General features: G+C 43.4%; 1 protein-coding gene across 1 annotated transcript in view; it reads left to right on the top strand.

The window, feature by feature from the left end:
- ncmap (non-compact myelin associated protein) overlaps positions 1 to 7500 on the top strand; it is a 34641-nt gene that overhangs the window by 301 nt on the left and 26840 nt on the right. The window lies entirely within an intron of this gene.

Here is a 7500-nt window from a genome sequence, read left to right as displayed (position 1 = left end):
TTCCACTCCTTTTTCTTGATCATTCTGAAATTCTGTTAATCCGTAAGGTGTCTCTTGAAGTTGAGAGTACGTTTTCAGTGAGTGGGTTATGTCAATCTTTTCTGTGTGCTTTGTGCACGCACTGTGATTGTGTGATTGTGTGTGTGTGTGTGTGTGTGTGTGTGTGTGTGTGTGTGTGTGTGTGTGTGTGTGTGTGTGTGTGTGTGTGTGTGTGTGTGTGTGTGTGTGAAGCGGGGGCTGTCCCAGACAACATGGCGAGACAACAGGTGAGTCTCAGGTGAAACGGAATAGCTCACATTCCAAAGAGCACTTTGGATTTAGAAATGGACCGTTAGTGTTGAACCGGTGAGACGGCACAGATTTATGGCTTGTGACTTTCTGACACTATCTGCCCGTCTATCTGTTATTGAGAGCCTGCGTTATGATGAGGGAACAGCACCACTTATCATCTCATCGCTTGCTAATAGGAAAATGTGACTGTATGCATGTGAAATGGGTTTGTCCCTCGGCTGTGTGTGTGTGTGTGTGTGTGTGTGTGTGTGTGTGTGTGTGTGTGTGTGTGTGTGTGTGTGTGTGTGTGTGTGTGTGTGTGTGCGTGCGTGCGTGCGTGCGTGCGTGCGTGCGTGCGTGCGTGTGTGTGTGAGATACTGCTGGCTTCATTCACCACACTCACCAATGTTAGTTTTCCATGAGTGTATCATGTATAATCCAGTGACATAATACAGTATGACGCAATATTTACTTTAATCATAATAAAGTACTCAACTTAACTCAGCAGAGACTTGCTGATATTATTTGTGGCTTTGTTTAGGTTTGTATTAGACATTACGATAACGCTTTATATTAAGGTACAGCTATTTCCCATGAGCTAGTTGCTTACTAGCATGCATATTAGTACAACATTGGCTGTTTATTAGTCATTATAAATCGCTTATTAATGCCTTATTGTGCATCACCATAATCTACAACTAGGCCATTAACTAAGAGTTTCCCCCTCAATAACCTCCTAATTACTGTAAGTAAGGAAGTTGAACATGAATGACAATCTTAATATGCTTTGCTCAGTATGGGCCTGATAAGGTTGTAATACCACTAAAGCATATTATAAAAGATCATAATTCAACTATTTACTTACTAGCAATAAGCAGTAGCCTAATTAGGAGGTTATTTTTCTACTGCTAGTAGTTGTAGATTATGATAATACAGAATAAGGCCTTACTAAGTGCTTTATAATGACTAATAAACAGTCAAAATGCTACTAATATGCATGCTAATAAGCAACTAGTTCATGGTAAATATGTGTACCTCATCAATATATAGTGTTACCGACATTACCTTGTAAATCTGCAATGGATGCACAGAGGACATCTAGTGTATTTCTGTTGTAATGTATCGTTTAATTGAATCAGTTTGTTTTGTTTGCGTAGTTCTAAGACTAGATGCGTTATCTGTTCTGTACGGCTCATTTCTGCTTACTAGATAGGCCTACTGTGATTTCTGTAAAGGCCGGTGACTCTGTTTACATACAAAGCTGAATGTAAACAGAGTCAGTGATTTCGTTTATATGCAGGCTACAACTGCTTCACTATCCAACCATAGTGTCATTCAATTGGCCGCTTTAACGTGAGAAAGAAACGTATCTCCTGACTGGCGATGATAAGCACAGTCTGAATGTACGTACTTTCTGTGCTCACCCCCTTACCATTTCCAACTCTGATAGGCGCTGTTTTGTTTTTCTATCCTTAGGCACACAGAAGCACAAATGTTATCAGAAGAAGTTGACACTGAACTTAGTTATATTGAAAAAGATTACGCAACAGCATTTACATTTGCGCAGTTTGTCTGAATCGTGGAGATTGTGCAATATTTAGTTTATAATCCAATTACTGATTTGAATTGTGGGAGCAGACCTGAGATGCTGATATTAGATTCATGTCTAATGTACAGTAATGTCATGAAAAGCCTTTTCAACCCAGCTCGACCCAAATGTCCGTTTCATCGGGTCTACTTTAGTGCGACTTAGGGTGCCTTCTCACTGGCGCCCCGGTACCGTTCCTGAGCACACTTGTCCCCAAATTGACCCCAGTTTCGGAACATTTGACGAGTGTGAACGTTGCGTTCCGTTGCGTTCTGCGCCCGGGCGCGCAACGGGGAACCGTGACAGGATCCACTTGAAAAGGTGGTCTGGGGAGCGCTTTGGCGTGCACGGGCACGGAACACTTGCGAGTGTGAAAGCCAACCGTTCCAAACCACATAGACAACAAACGGCCGACGATAAACTCCAAGCATAGTTGATGATGCAAGTGCACTCTGTTCCGTTTCCGAGCGCGGAAGAAATGCTGTAATGTGAAAGCTGACCAGCGGGGGACAGGGGCGGGGGGGGCAATCGTTCCCAGTGAGAAAGCAGCCTAACATGTTTATAAGAGAACATTTGATTTGAAATAAGGGTCAATTAGTCCTATGATTTGATTAGTTAATTATGATTTGACTTGTGATTTGATTTGCTTGTGTGAAATTTGCCAGTGACTACTTTTGCATCATGCTTTTTAATCCATCAAGAGGAGTGATTTTCTCTCAAATAAGCTCGCACAAGCACCAGTAGTCTGATCGGGTCTAGTTGGGTCTTGTGAAAATATGTTCAGTATAGGAGAATATTGGACTTATACACAGTGTCAGTTTAAACTGACACAGGGTCAGGTTTAAACTCTGAATGGATCAGTAATGCCTTTCTGAAAAGTCTTAACCAGCATAATGGCTTGCTTGTCACATCACTGCTATGCCTTTATTTTGGTTCTATAAATATCCCTGTGTCATGTCTTTCAAAAGCCTGCGAACAACATTTTTAGCTGAGAAGCTATTGTGCAAGGACCCTCACTAACAAAATCATTTCCCTTTTCCTCCTCAGGCCTATGATGCATTCATTGAAATATTCTAGTCTTACATGTTAAAAAAAAGTTATATTTTTTTCCCGTCTCACTTGTATTGAGGTGATTGTTTGTTCAATTCAATTCAATTCAATTCAATTCAATTCAATTCAATTCAATTCATGTATTAACGAAAGAGTTTCACAGAGACAAGTCTGAAATGCACTCTTCTTAAGACAGACAAAGATTAAAAATTTACAAAATGTACATAGGCCTACTGTTGGCTAAAAACTAAACAAGGCGTAGATATAACTAGTGTTTCACATTTCAAGCCTCAACATGGAGATGGTGACGGTCAGACTGTTTTCGCTTCTTTATCATGCTAGAGTGTGACTGCACTGAACTCACTGTGCAGCCTCTTGTTTCTATTGGATCTCGCTACACTGTTATGTCTCTATTGTGATCATGTGACTCTGTTATGTCTCTATTGTGATCATGTGACTCTGTTATGTCTCTATTGTGATCATGTGACTCTATCTACTATTTATTTTTTGATAGAGTTTTTTTTAGATGTTTTTTCCCATTTTCTCCCCAATTGTAGGCTACTTGGCCATTCCCCTGTTAAGGTGACCCGGGCGTTGCTCCACCCCCTCTGTGGATCTGGGGAGAGCTGTCGATTAGCACATGCTAACACATATTAGCACATGCTAACACATATTACCACATGCTTCCACCGATACATGTGCAGTCGCCAGCCATTTCTTTTCACTTGACAGCGAGGAGTTTCACCGGCAGGACATAGCACGTGGGAGGATCACACTATTCCCCCCAGTTCGTGTCCCCCTAGTGGAGGAGGCACTAGTGCAGCGGCCAGGACTCATACCTTACAGTAATCCATGTCATGACATGGCCAATTGTGCCTGTATGGATGCCCGACCAAGCCGGAAGCAACACGGGGGATCGAACCTGTGACCCCTTGTGTTGATAAGCAGGGATACCGCTGCACGCCCAACTCTACTATTTATGCCAGAGGCTTGTTGATGTTGCAGTTTGGTCACTGTTAGAGGTCAAAGTCACAGGTCAGTTTGGTCACTGTTAGAAGTCAAAGTCACAGGTCAGTTTGGTCACTGTTAGAGGTCAAAGTCACAGGTCAGTTTGGTCACTGTTAGAAGTCAAAGTCACAGGTCAGTTTGGTCACTGTTAGAAGTCAAAGTCACAGGTCAGTTTGGTCACTGTTAGAAGTCAAAGTCACAGGTCAGTTTGGTCACTGTTAGAAGTCAAAGTCACAGGTCAGTTTGGTCACTGTTAGAGGTCAAAGTCACAGGTCAGTTTGGTCACTGTTAGAAGTCAAAGTCACAGGTCAGTTTGGTCACTGTTAGAGGTCAAAGTCACAGGTCAGTTTGGTCACTGTTAGAAGTCAAAGTCACAGGTCAGTTTGGTCACTGTTAGAGGTCAAAGTCACAGGTCAGTTTGGTCACTGTTAGAGGTGGGTAAAAGTCACAGGTCAGTTTGGTCACTGATAGAAGTGGGTAAAAGTCACAGGTCAGTTTGGTCACTGTTAGAGGTGGGTAAAAGTCACAGGTAATTTGGGTCACTGTTAGATTTGGGTAAAAGTCACAGGTCAGTTTGGTCACTGTTAGAGGTGGGTAACAGGCACAGGTCAGTTTGGTCACTGTTAGAAGTGGGTAAAAGTCACAGGTCAGTTTGGTCACTGTTAGAGGTGGGTAAAAGTCACAGGTCAGTTTGGTCACTGTTAGAGGTGGGTAAAAGTCACAGGTAATTTGGGTCACTGTTAGATTTGGGTAAAAGTCACAGGTCAGTTTGGTCACTGTTAGATGTGGGTAAAAGTCACAGGTCAGTTTGGTCACTGTTAGATTTGGGTAAAAGTCACAGGTCAGTTTGGTCACTGTTAGATGTGGGTAAAAGTCACAGGTCAGTTTGGTCACTGTTAGAGGTGGGTAAAAGTCACAGGTCAGTTTGGTCACTGTTAGATTTGGGTAAAAGTCACAGGTCAGTTTGGTCACTGTTAGAGGTGGGTAAAAGTCACAGGTCAGTTTGGTCACTGTTAGAGGTGGGTAAAAGTCACAGGTCATTTCGGTCACTGTTAGAGGTCAAAGTCACAGGTCAGTTTGGTCACTGTTAGAGGTCAAAGTCACAGGTCAGTTTGGTCACTGTTAGAGGTGGGTAAAAGTCACAGGTCAGTTTGGTCACTGTTAGAGGTGGGTAAAAGTCACAGGTCAGTTTGGTCACTGTTAGAGGTCAAAGTCACAGGTCAGTTTGGTCACTGTTAGAGGTGGGTAAAAGTCACAGGTCAGTTAATGCCCTTTAATGTAACACAAACGGAAAAGAAGTGACGACTTGAGGCTGCATGCCTGCTCTTCTATGGAGAGCAGAACTAATAGCTTCACCTGTGTCTCATGAACCTGCTGTGGGCTGATAGCTTCACCTGTGTGTCATGAACCTGCTGTGGGCTAATAGCTTCACCTGTGTGTCATGAACCTGCTGTGGGCTGATAGCTTCACCTGTGTGTCATGAACCTGCTGTGGGCTAATAGCTTCACCTGTGTGTCATGAACCTGCTGTGGGCTAATAGCTTCACCTGTGTGTCATGAACCTGCTGTGGGCTAATAGCTTCACCTGTGTGTCATGAACCTGCTGTGGGCTGATAGCTTCACCTGTGTCTCATGAACCTGCTGTGGGCTGATAGCTTCACCTGTGTGTCATGAACCTGCTGTGGGCTAATAGCTTCACCTGTGTGTCATGAACCTGCTGTGGGCTAATAGCTTCACCTGTGTGTCATGAACCTGCTGTGGGCTAATAGCTTCACCTGTGTGTCATGAACCTGCTGTGGGCTAATAGCTTCACCTGTGTGTCATGAACCTGCTGTGGGCTAATAGCTTCACCTGTGTGTCATGAACCTGCTGTGGGCTGCTTCAATATTGACTCAGACCATCATCTGATGAAGGTCATGCTTTGAACGTGTTTATGAGTGTGTGTGGAGACAAGGTTATATACTCACTTTTGTGTGTGTGTGTGTGTGTGTGTGTGTGTGTGTGTGTGTGTGTGTGTGTGTGTGTGTGTGTGTGTGCGTGTGCGTGTGCGTGCGCGTGCGCGTGTGTGTGTGTGTGTGTGTGTGTGCGTGTGCGTGTGCGTGCGCGCGTGTGTGTGTGTGTGTGTGTGTGCAGTGTGCATTCTCGCAAACATGTGTTGAGAGGGGGAAACGGTCCAGCCAGTCAACAGGTTTGTCTGGACTTTTCTCATATAAAAAGAGGAAACTAAATATTTCCTGTTCTGAGAAGAGAGTCCATCCTCTGAAGGGACCAATAACGGATGTTTGCTGAGGGGGGGGAGTCCATCCTCTGAACGGACCAATAACGGATTTGTTTGCTGAGGGGGGGAGAGAGGATATTGAATCGCCAGTGTGAGTGAAACAATACACAAACCATTATTACAGCAAAGAAAAGGCCAAAAGAAAAAAACACGTCATCTGATTATTTTCAGTTGCAGTTTGTTTTCCCTTGAAATAGTTAGACGGAAATATGTATCTACACCCATGTTCCTATAATCTACTAATAAGAATGAGAAGTGTCCATGTCTGTGTGTGTGTGTGTGTGTGTGTGTGTGTGTGTGTATGCGTGTGCGTGTGCGTGAATGTGAGTGAGCAGAATTTTGTCCGGCCACAGCTATGCCATTTTACGTGCGAATTTCGGGCTGAAACTTTCAGGGGGTGTAAAGAGCACCATGCGGGTGACTATTTTTTTAATTAGGTGATTGCCCTAATTACCTAATGATGTGATGTCATCAGTGATATCAGTGATGATGTTGTCAGTGATGTCATCAGTGATGATGTCATCAGTGATCTCATCTTTCTGAGAAGTGATGATGTCATCAGTGATGTCATCAGTGATGTCATCCTTCCTGGCTGAGGCTAATTTCAGTGATGATGTCATCAGTGATGATGTCATCAGTGATGTCATCCTTCCTGGGCGAGGCAGCGTATGTGACGCGCAGTGGGCAAGCTGCAGGGCGGGCGAGGCCTAGGAATCGAGCGCGTGTAGAGCTTTCCAATCGAGTGCAATTATGTCATTTTCCCCTTTAAACATGTTTCATGTTTTTTAGTAATCTAGCAATCGGCTGAAGACAAAACACACGGTATTTCGGATGACTGTGTAGCATACTCTCAGTATGCAAGTAGGAAGTCATGCACAAAACATGCTATCATGCTATCATGTACATTTTTATTGAAGAGGCCGATATATAGAGCTGCGGTGTCGTCGCACCAACCTCTTCTCTGAGATGGAGTTGACCGAACAAAATAATATAAAGTCAATACGAGGGATCAGCCGATCAGCATTTTGGTAAACACACTGGGTGGAAACGGGTAACTTTATACTGTAATGGGATCTCACTCTAGCCGACTGTGCTGTTTAAAAAGATTCACTTTATTTTCAAATCTGTGACAGTTCACACAAACATGACATGATATTATACTGTACATCAAACTCTTGAACTACTTCTGCTCTCACTCAGAATGTCAAAATATAAGCGATGTGATGTATTGTTTTTGAGATATAAACGTTTGTTTGGCACAACTCATACTCTTATAACAGCATGCATCACAAGTACTCTGTCCTAAT

This window comes from Poromitra crassiceps, assembly GCF_964638095.1.
Source record: "Poromitra crassiceps genome assembly, chromosome: 3".
NCBI lineage: Eukaryota > Metazoa > Chordata > Actinopteri > Beryciformes > Melamphaidae > Poromitra > Poromitra crassiceps.
Note: the sequence above shows the minus strand (reverse complement) of the source record. Positions and strands in the feature narration are given on the sequence as shown.